Source organism: Aegilops tauschii, chromosome 2 (genome assembly GCF_002575655.3).
Source record: "Aegilops tauschii subsp. strangulata cultivar AL8/78 chromosome 2, Aet v6.0, whole genome shotgun sequence".
Lineage (NCBI taxonomy): Eukaryota > Viridiplantae > Streptophyta > Magnoliopsida > Poales > Poaceae > Aegilops > Aegilops tauschii.
The window spans coordinates 353,678,828-353,698,789 of record NC_053036.3 but is presented as its reverse complement, the minus strand read 5'-3'; positions in this window follow the sequence as shown (position 1 = coordinate 353,698,789).

Below are 19,962 nucleotides of genomic sequence, written 5' to 3'. Positions count from 1 at the left end.
CCTCGCGCATTCTATTGAATGGTGTGGCAAGCAAGCCCATCCCTCATGGCCGAGGCTTCAGGCAAGGGGGTCTGCTCTCCCCTTTGCTATTTGCCATTGCCATGGACCCGTTGCACAATATTCTTGAGCTGGCATCGAGAAAAGAGCTCTTTCACAAGATCCGTGAGTGTGGCGTGGCGGTTAGGACTTCCCTATACGCAGATGACGCAACAGTCTTGATGGCCCCAATCAAGAAAGACATTGACAACCTAACCACCATTCTGCATCTATTCGACAATGTCACTAGCCTTGTCACAAACTTCCAGAAGAGCTCAGTGGTTCCCATTCCGTGCGGACAGCTCAACTTGACATGCATCCTTCAGGCCCTTCATGCGTCATGGGCTTCGTTTCCACTGAAATACTTGGGGCTTCCTCTCTCGGTGTGGAAGCTTAGAAAGGTCTACTACCAGTACCTAGAGGACAAAGCGGCCTCTAAGTTGACCACTTGGGATGGTCAAAATATCACTGCCATTGGTCGATGTGCCCTTGTGAAGTCGGTGCTGTCTTCGCAGCTAGTCTTCTCCATCGCGCCGCTCATTGTGCCAACATCCACTCTACACAACATAAACAAGCTCGAAAGAGCCTTTCTCTCGGAGGGTACGGAGAAGACCACTAGTGCAAATGCAAGGTGAATTGGGATGCGGTGTGCTGGCCAAAGGATCTTGGTGGCCTTGGCATACTTAACACGGAGAAATTTGCTCGGGCTCTCCACTTGCGTTGGTTATGGTTTGAATGGAAAGAGCCCACCAAGCTTTGGGTGGGTATGGGAAACCTGTGCAACACGATGGGCTACTCCTTGTTCTATGCCTCCACGTCAATCTTTGTTGGAAATGGAGCAAGGACGCCTTTTTGGGATGCGCCATGGGTGAATGACCGCAAGCCTAGGGACATTTCACCTCTAATTTACGAGGCGTCCACGAGGAAAAACTGGAAGGTGCGCGAAGCTCTCAACAACGATGCGTGGGTCTCGAGAATATGCATCCCGGACTCTTTTTCGCTGAATCACTTACGTCAGTTTGTCACCCTCTGGACAATGCTTCGTGGCTTCCATCTCGAGGCGGATGCCGAGTATGATATTGTATGGAAGCACACCGCTAGCGGGCAAAATACACGGCCGAGTCGGCATACAAAGTGCAATTCGTTGGCACAATCAAATCCCCTATGGAGCACACCGTGTGGAGGGCTTGGGCTCCCCCCCCCCAAAGTCAAGTTCTTCTCTTGGCTGGCTATTCAAAACAGAATTTGGACGGCGGACAGATTGGAGAAGCGCGGATGACCAAACTGTGGCCTTTGTACACTTTGCAAGCGGGAGCAAGAGTCTGTTGACCACCTTTTCTACAAATGCCGCTTCTCTACCCGCCTATGGGGATTAGTCAAGGACTGGCTGCAACTGGTGAGCATCGATACTTCCTCATGGAACCTCTCAGGCAACATCGAAGAGTGGTGGGTGGGCCTCTCCGACACATCTACCCCCAACAGGAAGGCGATGGCCTCGCTCACCATGCTCGTCGCCTGGACCATTTGGAACGAGAGGAATGCACGAGTGTTCCGTCAGAAGAGTGCTCCACCGACGGTCCTACTCGCCAATATTAAGAAGGAGGCCACACTTTGGGTATCTGCGGGTGCAAGAAAGTTGGGATACTTGATGACGCGAAAGTAGTTGGTCACTTTTATTTCGGTTGTTGCGGCGCTGTCTGTGTTGTAACACGAACATAAACAATATTCCTCTTATTTAATGAATGAGGCAAATCTTTTGCTTCTCTTCAAAAAAAATGTGGAGATTATATGTACAAGCACTTGTGCCATGCCTACCGAAATAATAAAAAAAGGTGTAGAACTTTAGAAACATAGCTAATTCGAACGACTTCGAAACTACACAAAGCACTGACTAAAATTGCAACAAAAACTAACCTTAAGAAACGATTATTCAGAAACATGAGAAGACACCCATCGGCCATCGCTGAACTGGTGTATCACATCAGCTCATATAACCAATTGAAACTAGCTCTCATCACAGTGTCCTGTGAAAAAAAAAATTGCTGCAACGAATGATGACAGATTGAAGGAATGAGACTCCTGCTTAGTTATGTACAATAGCTTGTCAGTAAGTCTTCTAACTTCTACTAAAAATGCTACTCCCTCCGTCCCATAATATAAAACGTTTTTTATTGTAACATTTTATATTATGAGACGGCGTAGTAGATGATAACACTGGAAGAAGGGATCGACTGCCAAAAGGTATATATCCAGACTATGGCTTGCCATCCCGACTACACGATGGATCAAAAATATGGTGATACTATATATGATCCCCTCCAGCCCAACACAATCTCGTACAACAGCCATGAAAAGCTTAGTGCCAAGCGATAGTTGATTAGATGTGTACTGGAGACAAGTAAGAAAAAATGGAAGAGTAAAATTAATGGACATCATTTCCTTGCCCTATCATTTACTAGATACGTACATCAATCCACGAGAGAGAGAGAGAGAGATGATCTACCACTCCACTCCTTACTCTACTCTCGGCTCCGGATGTGCGCGCGGGCCGCAGATCGACGGCCGGGCGCGGCGGTGGCTGGCGTACGTCGGGCACGGGAACCAGCCGGGCGTGGCGGGTGTGCTGCGGGCGGTGGACCTGCTCGTCTGCTCTGCTGCTTCGCTCGCGGCTCCGATCTGGATCTGGCGTGAGCTGTTTCTTCGATCTGGTGCTGCTCTTCGCGATGTGGTGTTGGTTGTTGCGGTGGTGGTGGCCACGGTGGTGCTGCAGTGGTGGACGGCGGCTTCGGCCAGGCGGTGGTGCGTTTCTAGTCGCGGTGGATTGTGTAATCCCGTGGCCAGAGTGAGGTCGGACTCAGCGGGGGTGGTGGTTAGTTGGCGGCGGTCAGTGGTGGCGGGCGGTTGGCACATCCCCGGGAGAAATCCTTGCTCTGGTCTCCACCGGAGCCGGCGACGGTGCCGTGATCTTTCTTGGAAGCGTCGTCGTGGAGGTGCGCTCCTCCTCCCCACAGTTTTGGCTCCGGAGGGAAACCTCAGATCCGCTGGATCAGGCGATGAAGGCGTCTTCGCGTCTTTCTCCTCCTTGGGGGTATCGTCTCGGAGCAGGCTATGTTGGAACCAGGAAGACCTGCAAACTCTAGCTCACGACAACAATGGTGAGAGGAGGACGATGACTCAGGTGGTTTTGTGCTGCGTACTGCGTTGCAGCTTTTCCCGTTTTCCTCTTCTCTTATTTGTACTGAGATTACAGAAGAAAAGATCAACTCCACACGCGAGCAGACCGGCCGTGCCATCCCACGACGCTCGACGTGCGAGTCATGTGCGCGTGCCGCGAGCTATGCTGCATGCCATCCCATGCAACACTAACGGCCGCGCCAAGCTAGCTAACTACTAACCGAAACTAGGATCGGCCTCATCGTGTACATGCACACGTGACTTGGCCGTTTATTTGCTAACGGAAAGAAAACTAAGCTAGCTACTAAACCGGGTTAGGAAATACAGGTTCAACATTTCACCCTCTAATTCCGACGCCCGGTGCTCACCACTCCGACGCCAACCTTCTACCTCATTTCAACAAACTTGATCCGGCCGAGCGCCTTGGTGAGGAAATCAGCAAGCTGTCCGTCAGTGCCGACGTGGTCGACGCCCACCTTGTCGTCTTCGATGCACTCATGAATGAAATGATATTGAATGTCAATGTGTTTGCTTCTGTCGTGGTGCACCGGGTTCTTGCTCAGAGCAATCGCCGACTTGTTGTCCACGCGCAGCTTCGACCTCGTCGGAGTGTCGCCGGTGAGCTCGCCGAGGAGCCTGCACAGCCACACGCCTTGGCAGGCTGCGATTGCCGCCGCCATGTACTCAGCCTCGCAAGACGAGACGGCGACGACCTTCTGCTTGTGAGAAGTCCATGTGATCGGGCTAGAGTTGAGGAAGAAGACCACTCCCGTTGTGCTCCGCCGATCGTCAATGTCGCCGGCGTGATCGATGTCGCTGTAGCCGATCACTTCCGGCACTGCTGCACCACCTTGCTTGTAGTAGCAGCCATGATTCAGTGTGCCACTGACGTAGCGCAGTATTTGCTTGACAGCAGCCCAGTGCGCCTCCGCCGGCGCCTCCAAGTACCTGCTCACCATGCCAACAGAGAACGAGATGTCTGGCCTCGTGTTGCAGAGGTACCGCAGGCTCCCGACGATGCTTCTATACCATGTGGCATCCACGGGCTCGCCGGCGCCGGTCTTGCCAAGCTTCATCCGATTCTGCATCGGCGTGTCTGCAGGGTTGCACCCCCTCATCCCTGCAGCATCCAAGATCTTGGCCGCGTACGCGCCCTGGCAGAGGGTGATCGCGCCGGCCTTCTGTTGAACTTCTATGCCAAGGTAGTAGCACAGAAGCCCAAGATCGCTCATGTCAAACATATTCTTCATCTGCTCTTTAAACGCTGCAATTTCTTTGTCGCCGGCGCCGGTGATGATCAAGTCATCGACGTAGACGCCGACAAGCAGAGTCGACGCGCCCGCACCCCTCCTGTACACCGCGTGCTCAAGAGGGCTGCGCTCGAAACCGAGCGACACGAGCGACGCATCGAGCTTGGCATTCCAAGCCCGTGGCGCCTGCTTCAGGCCGTACAGCGCCTTCCGGAGGCGCAGCACCTTTCCCGCGTCGCCGCCGATGACGAAACCCGGCGGCAGGTGCACGTACACTTCTTCACGGAGATCACCATTCAGAAATGCGGACTTCACGTCCATGTGATGGACTTGTCAGCCTCGATGCGCCGTGAGTGCTAACAGCAACCGCACAGTCTCCATGCGCGCCACCGGAGCGAACACCTCGTCGTAGTCCACGCCTTGCCGCTGCGCGTACCCTTTCGCCACCAGCCTCGCCTTGTGTTTCACCGTGTTGCCGGCGGCGTCCCTCTTGATCTTGTATACCCACTTGAGCCCTATAGCTCTGTGGCCGGGCGGGAGCGTGGCGAGTTCCCACGTGCCGTTATCGCGGATCGCCGCGAGCTCGGCGTCCATGGCGCGCTTCCAGCACGCCTCGTCAAGTGCCTCATCAATGATGTCCGGCTCCTCCGCAGCCATGAGACATAGCCCGATGTGCTCCTCCCTCGCCGCCGCGTCCAGCTCCGCGAGTACGTGCTTCATCTTGTGGTAGCGGGTTGGAGTGTGGTCGAGGTCGTGGCGCTCGCTGTCGTCGTCCGGCGGCGTAGCCCAACCGTCCCCCACGAACATGGGCGTGCTGCCTGCTGACGCCATGGGAGGCGACCCTGCCGCCCCGGAGGACAAAGAGCTGGCGCTGATTGGTGTAGCGGAGGCCGCCGGAGAGCCAGTGCGCGCCGAGGATGACAGCTCGCTGTGCTCTTCGTCACTGTAGGTGACCACAAGGTGTTCGACCGCGGGCGCAGCGTCTCCGTTTGTCGTGGTCGTCCAGTCCCACTTCCGCTGCTCCTCAAGGGTGACGTCGCGGGTTATGATCACCCGCTTGCTCGACGGATCGTAGGCCCTGTAGGCCTTGGCGCCCTCCTCGTACCCGACGAAGATCGCCGGCGTGGAGCGGTCGGCCAACTTGTCGATGTCGGGGCGAGCCGCTTCACGTGCGCCACGCAACCAAAGACGCGAAGATGGTGCACCGCCGGCTTTCGTTTGTGCCAAGCCTCGTACGGCGTCAGTCCGTCGAGGCTGCGCGTGGGCGCACAGTTCAGGAGGTAGACCGCAGTCTTCACCGCCTCTCCCCAGAACGTCGCCGGCACCGCCATGGCCTTCAGCAAACAGCGGGCCATCTCGACCACTGTCTGGTTGCGCCGCTCGACCACGCCGTTCTGTTGGGGCGTGTACGACGCGGTGGTGCAGTGCTTGATGCCACCGTCGTCGCAGTACTTGCGGAAGGCGATCGAGTTGAACTCGCCGCCCCGATCCGAGCGGAACGCCAGGAGGTTGCAGTTCGATTCGGCCTCGGCCCATGCCTTGATTTTCTTGAAGCGATCGAACGCCTCATCCTTGGTTTGCAACACCTCAAGCCACATGTATCGTGAGCAATCATCAACGATCAGGAGAAAATACCGGTTACCTCCCGCTGTGGCTGGCTTGATCGGCCCACATAGATCGCTGTGGACGAGCTCCAGAGCGCGCTCCGCGCGGTACGTCGTGGCGTGGGGGAACGGCGGCCGATGCTGCTTGCCCAGGGCGCACCCGTCGCACACTTGGTCGAAGCGGTCGATGACGGGAACGCCGTCCGCCATGCCCAAGCGCCCCAGATCCCGCAGCGCACGGAAGTTCAGGTGGCCGTAGCGACCGTGCCACAACCACGCCTCGTCCGCGCCGCGTGACAACAGGCAGACAGGGCGCCCTGCCGTCAGGCGGAGCACGTACAGCCGTCCGCCGTTCCTCTGAACGCGCGCGATGAGGCGGCCTTCCTAATCGCGAAGCCGCAGCAGCCCATGGCGGATGTTGGTCTCACACCCAAGCTCGTCCATCTGACCCAAGCTGATAATATTGCTGCGAAGACGAGGTATGAAGTACACCTCTGACAGGGTCAGGTGCTCACCGTTTCGGCAGAGAATGGTGCCCCTCCCCTCGATCTGGACGTCGTTGCCGTCGCCAAGCCTCACAGAGCCGCGCACGCCGACGTCAAGCTCGGAGAAGATCTCCCGGCACCCGGACATGTGGTTGCTCGCCCTGGTGTCCAGGTACCAGGACATGTCGCAGCGACCGTCGGCAGGGCCGGCTCGCGTCTGGGAGCGCTCCTCGTTGAGGAGAACGCGCTCGACCGGGCGCTCTGTGGTTGTCGAGAGCGCGCTCACCGTGGTCAGCAGGAGGGACGTCTCCGTGTCTTCCCCTTCACCACGCGCCAAGTTCGCCTGCTCCTTGCGTTCACGTCGTGGCTCGGTGCAGTGCTTGGAGAAGTGCCCAGGTTTGTTACAATTGTAACACTTGACCTGGGACATGTCGCGCTCTCCGTTCGCGCCATCGCGCCCGCCATGTCCACCACCGCCCTGGCCGCCACCACGATAGTTTTGCTGCTTGTCGCGGCGACGGTTTGAGCCGCCGCCCTGTCCGCCAGACCCGCCCGGTCCACCGGAGCCGCCTTGACCGCCGCCCTGGCCATTGTTCTGGCCTTGGGCGTGTTGGAAATATGCCCTAGAGGCAATAATAAATGGTTATTATTATATTTCTTTGTTCATGGTAATTGTCTATTGTTCATGCTATAATTGTATTGTCCGGAAATCGTAATACATGTGTGAATACATAGACCACAACGTGTCCCTAGTAAGCCTCTAGTTGACTAGCTCGTTGATCAACTGATAGTCATGGTTTCCTGATTATGGACATTGGATGTCATTGATAACGGGATCACATCATTAGGAGAATGATGTGATGGACAAGACCCAATCCTAAGCATAGCATAAAAGATCGTGTAGTTTCGTTTGCTAGAAGCTTTTCCAATGTCAAGTATCTTTTCCTTAGACCATGAGATCGTGCAACTCCCGGATACCGTAGGAGTGCTTTGGGTGTGCCAAACATCACAACGTAACTGGGTGACTATAAAGGTGCACTACGGGTATCTCCGAAAGTGTATGTTGGGTTGGCACGGATCGAGACTGGGATTTGTCACTCCGTGTGACGGAGAGGTATCTCTGGGCCCACTCGGTAATGCATCATCATAATGAGCTCAATGTGACTAAGGCGTTAGTCACGGGATCATGCATTGCGGTATGAGTAAAGAGACTTGCCGGTAACAAGATTGAACAAGGTATTGGGATACCGACGATCGAATCTCGGGCAAGTAAAATACCGGTTGACAAAGGGAATTGCATACGGGATTGATTGAATCCTCGACACCGTGGTTCATCCGATGAGATCATCGTAGAACATGTGGGAGCCAGCATGGGTATCCAGATCCCGCTGTTGGTTATTGACCGGAGAGGCGTCTCGGTCATGTCTGCATGTCTCCCGAACCCGTAGGGTCTACACACTTAAGGTTCGGTGACGCTAGGGTTGTAGAGATATGTGTATGCGGAAACCCGAAAGTTGTTCAGAGTCCCAGATGAGATCCCGGACGTCACGAGAGGTTCCGGAATGGTCCGGAGGTGAAGAATTATATATAGGAAGTCAAGTTTCGGCCACCGGGAATGTTTCGGGAGTTACCGGTATTGTACCGGGACCACCGAAAGGGTCCCGGGGGTCCACCGGGTGGGGCCACCTATCCCGGAGGGCCCCATGGGCTGAAGTGGGAAGGGAACCAGCCCCTAGTGGGCTGGGCGCCCCCCTCATGCGCCTAGGGTTGGGAACCCTAGGGTGGGGGGCTTCCCACTTGCCTTGGGGGGCAAGGCACCCCCTTGGCCGCCGCCCCCCACCCTAGATGGGATCTGGCCGGCGCCCCCCCCCTCCCAGGGGGCCTATATAAAGGGGGAGGGAGGGCAATTACATTACAGCCTTGAGCGCCTCCCTCCTCCCCTGCTACACCTCTCCGTCTCGCAGAAGCTCGGCGAAGCCCTGCCGAGACCCGCTACATCCACCACCACGCCGTCGTGCTGCTGGATCTCCATCAACCTCTCCTTCCCCCTTGCTGGATCAAGAAGGAGGAGACGTCGCTGCACCGTACGTGTGTTGAACGCGGAGGTGCCGTCCGTTCGGCACTCGGTCATCGGTGATTTGGATCACGGCGAGTACGACTCCGTCATCCACGTTCACTGAAACGCTTCCGCTCGCGATCTACAAGGGTATGTAGATGCACTCATTTCCCCTCGTTGCTAGTATACTCCATAGATGCATCTTGGTGAGCGTAGGAAAATTTTAAAATTATGCTACGATTCCCAACAGTGGCATCATGAGCCAGGCCTATGCGTAGTTACTATGCACGAGTAGAACACAAAGAAGTTGTGGGCGTTGATGTTGCCAATTCTTCTTGCCGCTACTAGTCGTTTCTTGTTTCGGCGGCATTGTAGGATGAAGCGGCCCGGACCGACCTTACACGTATGCTTACGTGAGATAGGTTCCACCGACTGACATGCACTAGATGCATAAGGTGGCTAGCGGGTGTCTGTCTCTCTTACTTTAGTCGGAACGGATTCGATGAAAAGGGTCCTTATGAAGGGTAAATAGAAATTGGCAAATCACGTTGTGGTCATACGTAGGTAAGAAAACGTTCTTGCTAGAAACCTACAAACCACGTAAAAACTTGCAACAACAATTAGAGGACGTCTAACTTGTTTTTGCAGCATGTGTTATGTGATGTGATATGGCCAGAAGATGTGATGAATGATATATGTGATGTATGAGATTGATCATATTCTTGTAATAGGAATCACGACTTGCATGTCGATGAGTATGACAACCAGCAGGAGCCATGGGAGTTGTCTTTATTATTTTGTATGACCTGCGTGTCATTAATAACGCCATGTAAATTACTTTACTTTGTTGCTAAACGCGTTAGCCATAGAAGTAGAAGTAATCGTTGGCGTGACGACTTCATGAAGACACAATGATGGAGATCATGGTGTCATGCCGGTGACGAAGATGATCATGGTGCCCCGAAGATGGAGATCAAAGGAGCATAATGATATTGGCCATATCATGTCACTATTTGATTGCATGTGATGTTTATCATGTTTTTGCATCTTATTTGCTTAGAACGACGGTAGTTAGTAAGTTGATCCCTTATGATAATTTCAAGAAAAGTGTTCCCCCTAACTGTGCACCGTTGCGAAGGTTCGTTGTTTCGAAGCACCACGTGATGATCGGGTGTGATAGATTCTAACGTTTGAATACAACGGGTGTTGACGAGCCTAGCATGTACAGACATGGCCTCGAAACACACGCAATACACTTAGGTTGACTTGACGAGCCTAGCATGTACAGACATGGCCTCGGAACACGGAGGACCGAAAGGTTGAGCATGAGTCGTATAGAAGATACGATCAACATGGAGATGTTCACCAATCTTGACTAGTCCGTCTCACGTGATGATCGGACACGGCCTAGTTAACTCGGATCATGTTTTTCACTTAGATGACTAGAGGGATGTCTATCTGAGTGGGATTTCATTAAATAATTTGATTAGATGAACTTAATTATCATGAACTTAGTCTAAAATCTTTACACTATGTCTTGTAGATAAAATGGCCAACGTTGTCCTCAATTTCAACGCGTTCCTAGAGAAAACCAAGCTGAAAGATGATGGCAGCAACTATACGGACTGGGTCCGGAACCTGAGGATCATCCTCATAGTAGCCAAGAAAGATTATGTCTTAGAAGCACCGCTAGGTGATGCACCAATCCCACAAAACCAAGACGCTATGAACGCTTGGCAGCAGCGTGCTGATGATTACTCCCTCGTTCAGTGCGGCATGCTTTACAGCCTAGAACTGGGTCTTCAAAAGCGTTTTGAGAAACATGGAGCATATGAGATGTTCGAGGAGCTGAAATTAGTTTTCCAAGCTCATGCCCGGGTCGAGAGATATGATGTCTCCGACAAGTTCTTCAGCTGTAAAATGGAGGAGAATAGTTCTGTTAGTGAGCACATACTCAGAATGTCTGGGTTGCACAACCGCTTGTCTCAGCTGGGAGTTAATCTCCCGGATGACGCGGTCATTGACAGAATCCTCCAGTCGCTTCCACCAAGCTACAAGAGCTTTGTGATGAACTTCAATATGCAGGGGATGGAAAAGACCATTCCTGAGGTATATTCAATGCTGAAATCAGCTGAGGTAGAGATCAGAAAAGAACATCAAGTGTTGATGGTGAATAAAACCACTAAGTTCAAGAAGGGCAAGGGTAAGAAGAACTTCAAGAAGGACGGCAAGGGAGTTGCCGCGCCCGGTAAACCAGTTACTGGGAAGAAGTCAAAGAATGGACCCAAGCCCGAGACTGAGTGCTTTTATTGCAAGGGAAGTGGTCACTGGAAGCGGAACTGCCCCAAATACTTAGCGGACAAGAAGAAGGCCGGCAACACCAAAGGTATATGTGATATACATGTAATTGATGTGTACCTTACCAGTGCTCGTAGTAGCTCCTGGGTATTTGATACCGGTGCGGTTGCTCATATTTATAACTCAAAACAGGAACTACGGAATAAACAGAGACTGGCGAAGGACGAGGTGACGATGCATGTCGGGAATGGTTCCAAGGTCGATGTGATCGCCGTCGGCACGCTACCTCTGCATCTACCCACGGGATTAGTTTTAAACCTCAATAATTGTTATTTAGTGCCAGCTTTAAGCATGAACATTGTATCTGGATCTCGTTTAATTCGAGATGGCTACTCATTTAAATCCGAGAATAATGGTTGTTCTATTTATTTGAGAGATATGTTTTATGGTCATGCCCCGCTGGTCAATGGTTTATTTTTGATGAATCTTGAACGTGATGTTACACATGTTCATAGTGTGAATACCAAAAGATGTAAAGTTGATAACGATAGTCCCACATACTTGTGGCAGTGCCGCCTTGGTCACATTGGTGTCAAGCGCATGAAGAAGCTCCATGCAGATGGACTTTTGGAGTCTCTTGATTACGAATCATTTGACACGTGCGAACCATGCCTCATGGGTAAGATGACCAAGACTCCGTTCTCCGGAACAATGGAGCGAGCAACCAACTTATTGGAAATCATACATACCGATGTGTGCGGTCCAATGAGTGTTGAGGCTCGCGGAGGATATCGTTATGTTCTTACTCTCACTGATGACTTAAGTAGATATGGGTATGTCTACCTAATGAAACACAAGTCTGAAACCTTTGAAAAGTTCAAGGAATTTCAGAGTGAGGTTGAGAATCAACGTGACAGGAGAATAAAATTCTTACGATCAGATCGTGGTGGAGAATATTTAAGTCACGAGTTTGGTGCACACTTAAGGAAATGTGGAATAGTTTCACAACTCACGCCGCCTGGAACACCTCAGAGAAATGGTGTGTCCGAACGTCGTAATCGCACTCTATTGGATATGGTGCGATCTATGATGTCTCTTACCGATTTACCGCTCTCATTTTGGGGCTATGCTTTAGAGACTGTCGCATTCACTTTAAATAGGGCTCCGTTGAAATCCGTTGAGACGACACCGTATGAATTATGGTTTGGGAAGAAACCTAAGCTGTCGTTTCTAAAAGTTTGGGGATGCGATGCTTATGTCAAGAAACTACAACCTGAAAAGCTCGAACCCAAATCGGAAAAATGCGTCTTCATAGGATACCCTAAGGAAACCATTGGGTATACCTTCTACCTCAGATCCGAAGGCAAGATCTTCGTTGCCAAGAACGGGTCCTTTCTGGAGAAGGAGTTTCTCTCGAAAGAATTGAGTGGGAGGAAAGTGGAACTTGATGAGGTCATAGTCACCCCTTCCGAACCGGAGAGTAGCGCAGCGCGGGAAAATGTTCCTGTGGTGCCTGCACCGACTGGGGAGGAAGTTAATGATGATGATCATGAAGCTTCGGATCAAGTTACAGAACTTCGTAGGTCCACAAGGACACGTTCCGCACCAGAGTGGTACGGCAACCCTGTCCTGGAAATCATGTTGTTAGACAACGGTGAACCTTCGAACTATGAAGAAGCGATGGCGGGCCCGGATTCCGACAAATGGCTAGAAGCCATGAAATCCGAGATAGAATCCATGTATGAAAACAAAGTATGGACTTTGACTGACTTGCCCGATGAACGGCGAGCCATAGAAAACAAATGGATCTTTAAGAAGAAGACGGACGCAGATGGTAATGTGACCATCTACAAAGCTCGACTTGTCGCTAAGGGTTATCGACAAGTTCAAGGGGTTGACTACGATGAGACTTTCTCACCCGTAGCGAAGCTGAAGTCCGTCCGAATCATGTTAGCAATTGCCGCATACTATGATTATGAGATATGGCAGATGGACGTCAAAACGGCATTCCTTAACGGCTTCCTTAAGGAAGAGTTGTATATGATGCAGCCGGAAGGTTTTGTCGATCCTAAGAATGCTAACAAAGTATGCAAGCTCCAGCGCTCAATCTATGGGCTGGTGCAAGCATCTCGGAGTTGGAACATTCGCTTTGATGAGATGATCAAAGCGTTTGGGTTTACACAGACTTATGGAGAAGCCTGTGTTTACAAGAAAGTGAGTGGGAGCTCTGTAGCATTTCTCATATTATATGTGGATGACATACTATTGATGGGAAATGATATAGAATTCTTGGAAAGTATAAAGGCCTATTTGAATAAGTGTTTTTCAATGAAGGACCTTGGAGAAGCTGCTTATATATTAGGCATCAAGATCTATAGAGATAGATCAAGACGCCTCATTGGTCTTTCACAGAGTACATACCTTGACAAGATATTGAAGAAGTTCAATATGGATCAGTCCAAGAAGGGGTTCTTGCCTGTATTGCAAGGTGTGCAATTGAGCACGGCTCAATGCCCGACCACGGCAGAAGATATAGAAAAGATGAGTGTAATCCCCTATGCCTCGGTCATAGGGTCTATTATGTATGCATGCTGTGTACCAGACCTGATGTAAACCTTGCCGTAAGTTTGGTAGGAAGGTACCAAAGTAATCCCGGCATGGAACACTGGACAGCGGTCAAGAATATCCTGAAGTACCTGAAGAGGACTAAGGACATGTTTCTCGTTTATGGAGGTGACGAAGAGCTCGTCGTAAAGGGTTACGTCGACGCTAGCTTCGACACAGATCTGGATGACTCGAAGTCACAGGCCGGATACGTGTATATTTTGAATGGAGGAGCAGTAAGCTGGTGCAGTTGCAAGCAAAGCGTCGTGGCGGGATCTACATGTGAAGCGGAGTACATGGCAGCCTCGGAGGCAGCACAGGAAGCAGTCTGGATGAAGGAGTTCATTACCGACCTAGGGGTGATTCCTAATGCGTCGGGCCCGATGACTCTCTTCTGTGACAACACTGGAGCCATTGCCCTTGCGAAGGAGCCCAGGTTTCACAGGAAGACCAGGCATATCAAGCGTCGCTTCAACTCCATTCGTGAAAGTGTTCAAAATGGAGACATAGATATTTGTAAAGTACATACGGACCTGAATGTAGCAGATCCGTTGACTAAACCTCTCCCTAGAGCAAAACATGATCAACACCAGGACGCAATGGGTGTTCGATTCATCACAATGTAACTAGATTATTGACTCTAGTGCAAGTGGGAGACTGTTGGAAATATGCCCTAGAGGCAATAATAAATGGTTATTATTATATTTCTTTGTTCATGGTAATTGTCTATTGTTCATGCTATAATTGTATTGTCCGGAAATCGTAATACATGTGTGAATACATAGACCACAACGTGTCCCTAGTAAGCCTCTAGTTGACTAGCTCGTTGATCAACTGATAGTCATGGTTTCCTGATTATGGACATTGGATGTCATTGATAACGGGATCACATCATTAGGAGAATGATGTGATGGACAAGACCCAATCCTAAGCATAGCATAAAAGATCGTGTAGTTTCGTTTGCTAGAAGCTTTTCCAATGTCAAGTATCTTTTCCTTAGACCATGAGATCGTGCAACTCCCGGATACCGTAGGAGTGCTTTGGGTGTGCCAAACGTCACAACGTAACTGGGTGACTATAAAGGTGCACTACGGGTATCTCCGAAAGTGTCTGTTGGGTTGGCACGGATCGAGACTGGGATTTATCACTCCGTGTGACGGAGAGGTATCTCTGGGCCCACTCGGTAATGCATCATCATAATGAGCTCAATGTTACTAAGGCGTTAGTCACGGGATCATGCATTGCGGTACGAGTAAAGAGACTTGCCGGTAACGAGATTGAACAAGGTATTGGGATACCGACGATCGAATCTCGGGCAAGTAAAATACCGATTGACAAAGGGAATTGCATACGGGATTGATTGAATCCTCGACACCGTGGTTCATCCGATGAGTTCATCGTGGAACATGTGGGAGCCAACATGGGTATCCAGATCCCGCTGTTGGTTATTGACCGGAGAGGCGTCTCGGTCATGTCTGCATGTCTCCCGAACCCGTAGGGTCTACACACTTAAGGTTCGGTGACGCTAGGGTTGTAGAGATATGTGTATGCGGAAACCCGAAAGTTGTTCGGAGTCCCGGATGAGATCCCGGACGTCACGAGAGGTTCCGGAATGGTCCGGAGGTGAAGAATTATATATAGGAAGTCAAGTTTCGGCCACCGGGAAAGTTTCGGGAGTTACCGGTATTGTACCGGGACCACCGGAAGGGTCCCGGGGGTCCACCGGGTGGGGCCACCTATCCCGGAGGGCCCCATGGGCTGAAGTGGGAAGGGAACCAGCCCCTAGTGGGCTGGGCGCCCCCCCATGGGCCTCCCCCCATGCGCCTAGGGTTGGGAACCCTAGGGTGGGGGGCTTCCCACTTGCCTTGGGGGGCAAGGCACCCCCTTGGCCGCCGCCCCCCACCCTAGATGGGATCTGGCCGGCGCCCCCCCCCCCTCCCAGGGGGCCTATATAAAGGGGGGGAGGGAGGGCAATTACATTACAGCCTTGGGCGCCTCCCTCCTCCCCTGCTACACCTCTCCGTCTCGCAGAAGCTCGGCGAAGCCCTGCCGAGACCCGCTACATCGACCACCACGCCGTCGTGCTGCTGGATCTCCATCAACCTCTCCTTCCCCCTTGCTGGATCAAGAAGGAGGATACGTCGCTGCACCGTACGTGTGTTGAACGCGGAGGTGCCGTCCGTTCGGCACTCGGTCATCGGTGATTTGGATCACGGCGAGTACGACTCCGTCATCCACGTTCATTGGAACGCTTCCGCTCGCGATCTACAAGGGTATGTAGATGCACTCATTTCCCCTCGTTGCTAGTATACTCCATAGATGCATCTTGGTGAGCGTAGAATTTTTTTAAAATTATGCTACGATTCCCAACAGGGCGTGCTGGTTCTTCCGTGCCTGCCACTGCGCCTCCGTCATCAGCAGTTGTGCCCCGCCGCCTCCACCTTGATCGCTGGTGAGGTAGCGCTCCTCCGCGGAGCGCAGGCGACCGACGAGCTCCTCAAATGAGAGCGTGTTGAGGTCGAGCATCGTCTCGATGGCGAGAGCAATCTACATGTACCGAGACGGGACGACGCGGAGGAATTTCTGAACCACTCTCACCTCATCCATGGTGTCGCCGAGCGAGCGCAGGTTGTTGACGAGCGAGGTGATCCGCATGTCGAACGCGTCGAGCGTTTCGCCGTCGCGGAACGCGATCGCCTCAAACTCGGAGCGCAGCCGTTGCGCCGTGGCTTCGCGGACGCGCGCCACGCCCATGCGCATGGTCTTGATCGTGTCCCACGCCTCCTTCGCCGTCCTCTTCACCACGATCGCACCCACCATCTCTGGCGGTACGGATCGCAGGATAGCCGCCAGCGCCGCCTTGTCGTTGGGGACGCTCGTCGGGTTTCCCTCAACCGCGTCCCACATCAAGTTGGCCTCCATGTTGATTTGCATCAGCATGGACCACTCAAAGTAATTCGTCGGCGTGAGCATCGGCCACACCGTGTTGCCGCCCGGGACGAGGCGCTCCTGGACCGTGCGCTCGTGCACGACGATCTCCTTGCCGTGCCTGCGGGTTCGACTCCGACCACGGCTGCGACCGCGGTCCGGAGCCGGCGAGCGCGCGCCGTCGTCGCCGCTCTTGCCAGCTGCTGTACGGGCCGCTACCGCGGCGTCAACGGTCACCGGAGTGCCCCCGGGGGATGTCGAACCAGCCATGGTCGCCGAGGAACGACGCGGCTCTGATGCCACTTGTTGGAACCAGGAAGACCTGCAAACTCTAGCTCACGACAACAATGGTGAGAGGAGGACGATGACTCAGGTGGTTTTGTGCTGCGTACTGCGTTGCAACTTTCCCCGTTTTCCTCTTCTCTTATTTGTACTGAGATTACAGAAGAAAAGGTCAACTCCACACGCGAGCAGACCGGCCGTGCCATCCCACGACGCTCGACGTGCGAGTGATGCGCGCGTGCCGCGAGCTACGCTGCATGCCATCCCATGCAACACTAACGGTCGCGCCAAGCTAGCTAACTACTAACTGAAACTAGGATCGGCCTCATCGAGTACATGCACACGTGACTTGGCCGTTTATTTGCTAACCGGAAGAAAACTAAGCTAGCTACTGAACCGGGCTAGGAAATACAGGTTCAACAAGCTACGACCGGGAGACTGGTGGATGACGGCATCTTCGTCGTGAAGGGCGGCATCTTCGCTGCGTGGTTTGCTGAGGCGGGGCACTGGTTTCTGTTTGGCAACGATGATGGCGTCGAGTGGAGCTTGGGTCGCGGTGTAGTCTTCGGTAGCCGGTTCTTCCCGGCGTGTCCGAGGTGCTCTCTCGTGGTTGCTGGTTGCTTTGAAGTCGGAGCTGCGTTGGAACGAGTCCAGGTGGTGACAGATGACAAGCATTCAGTGGTCGTTTAGGGGGGGCATGGTCGGCGCAAGTCCTGCATATTTTTCTTGCGTTGCTCGTTCTCAAAGTCGGAGTTGTCGGTTGCTTGCGTGTGTGGCCATCTGTTGGCATGTGCCACCGTGGCTTTTGTGCCATGTCGGTGGCCAGGTTGGCCGGTGGTGCCCATGTCACGTGGGTTGTGTTGTACCGGTTTAGCCCGGTTTTCCATCAATTAACCGGGCAATTCTATTCTTCCTAATTAATAAAAATTGCAAGTCTTTTGTCTAAAAAAAGCCCAAAAAGCTTGGTGCCCAGCGGAGTTGGAAATGCAAAAATTATTGCTCCCTCTGTAAACAAATGTAAGACGTCTTCCATTTGTTTACACAGGGAGTAGTTGATTAGATATGTACTAGAGACAAGTAAGAAAACGAAGAGTAAAACTAATCAACGCCATTTCCTTACTCTTCCATTTACTAGATATGAACTAGAGATATTTACTAGATATATGTACATCATGGCGAAGCCATCTTAGAGGCAGTGTAGTCAGCTGACTACACATGTTTTTGGTAATACAAGTAAGAATTATACAAAAAATAATTACAAAATATTACAAATACGTGTATTTGACTACACAATTTTGTATTGACCACACAGAGTTTAAATCCTGGCTCCGCCACTTTACCAACGAGAGAGAGAGAGACACTGTTATCTACCCCTCCAGAATGGAAAAAAATGAATACTATAGAAATAAGAAAAGACGACTAAATAATGATATCTTGCAAAAAAAATCAATAACAAGATAATGATACTGATGGGACTGAAGAGTAATTAGCACAGGGAATGAAAACTGTTAAAAACCAAAAAAAAGAATGAAAACTGTTAGTTGAATATAAAAAAACATAATGAAATAAAATTAATTATGAGAAGTACGGATTTGAGGAATGAAAGACAAAGAAAATTATGGACAGAAGGAATGAATAAGAGTGGAGAACTGAAAATAAAGACTGAAGAATACTAAATGACTGATTAAAACACCTCTTTACAACCCGCTTAGATGAAGAGCAAAGACTAACCAAAGAGGGACCGAGCCGTATCACTATGGAAAGAAGAAACGGCGACTGAAGAGTGATATATTGAAGAAAAAAAAGATCAATAAAACTAACGACTGACAACTGATGATTGACAGCAATATATGGTACACAAAAACACTAATACCCAAGCCTCTATATCCGGCAAGGTTTTCGCTCTATTATTCATTCACTTGGATGAAAAAGACCCATGGTGAATTTTGGGCTTGGCACGTGCCTTTTTTTTGATACCTGGCGGTGTAGAAACGAGTGGTGTATTCAGCTATTTGGTTCAAATTCTTTGAACGGGTGTGGCGATTGGTTTGGTTGACTTAGCATTTTTTTACTGCATGTGGGGCAGGCTTGTGTGGTGGCTTCTTACGTGCTTCTTTTGCGTCTGCTTCTCTGTTCGGTTTGTCTCCCGGCCGCTTCTGGCCCAATCGATGTGTCCGCTCACTAGTGCCGCTTTGGTCGTGTTTGCATGCAAATCTGCATGTGGTGTTGGTTCTCGACACCTGTGAAATCGTTTTCGCCGGAGCTTTCTCGATCCAACTTGATCCGATTTTTCTGGAGCGGTTTGTCTCTATAAATACCGGAGTGCGTCCTAATCGCTGTTGCACCCACCGCACCACATCCTCAACATCCCTTCACCCCGCCACGCCCTTGCCGTGAGATCTTCATGCCACCGTCTTCTTTTGTGCCGCCTGGTCATCAAATGCATGGATGTGGGTGATGCTGCTGCCGGTGTCGCACGTGTGAGTCTCCCAAACCCGTCGCCCCGGACCTCGCGGTCCGCGAAGCTCGAGCTTTGTGAACGACCAACGGAGGAAGGCGACCGGCCATCCGCGAAGGAAGACGAGGTAGGCAACCACTGGAACGGCCTGGCGGTGGATGGCTGAAAGGGGCCATGGGGAGAATGCTCACGCGGTCGCAGAACGGATGGCATGGTCTTGAACGGAGAAGGACGAAGCGGTGGTGGCTCCGCAGGGAGGAGGCGACTGTTCCAAGTTGCCGTGCCGCCGAGCTCGCAGCCGCCGGTGGAGTTTGGTAAACTCTCTCATGTGACCATCCCCTCTCTGGTTGCCGCCGCCGTACCTATCCCGATTCCTGCCTGCTCCTCCCCAACATCTTATGTGGCCATTCCCCTCGCTGTGGCCGCCCTGTCGCACGCTGACTCGACGACTCCCGACGCTCCAGTCTCAGCATCCCCCAGCGCCATCCTGCTAGGCTGCTACACGCTGGCCACGATGACCTCCATGAGGGTCAAGGTTCACCGTGCTACCTCGCGCGCGGCTGCTATCTTGCGATTGGGCGGCTTGATGTGATGGACCTTAATTTACTGCTTTGTCAGGCGATCGCTTAGTTTAGGCGGTGGCCGCTTAAGGAGTTTATTCTGGATTGGATTGCTTTTCCTCTATGCGTGTTGTCAGGTCGGTTGGTGGATTATATGTTTGTTGGCCGCTTATAAATTATACGTTAGTCTTCAGATTTGACCATGTTTTTTCATCCCGCTACGTTCA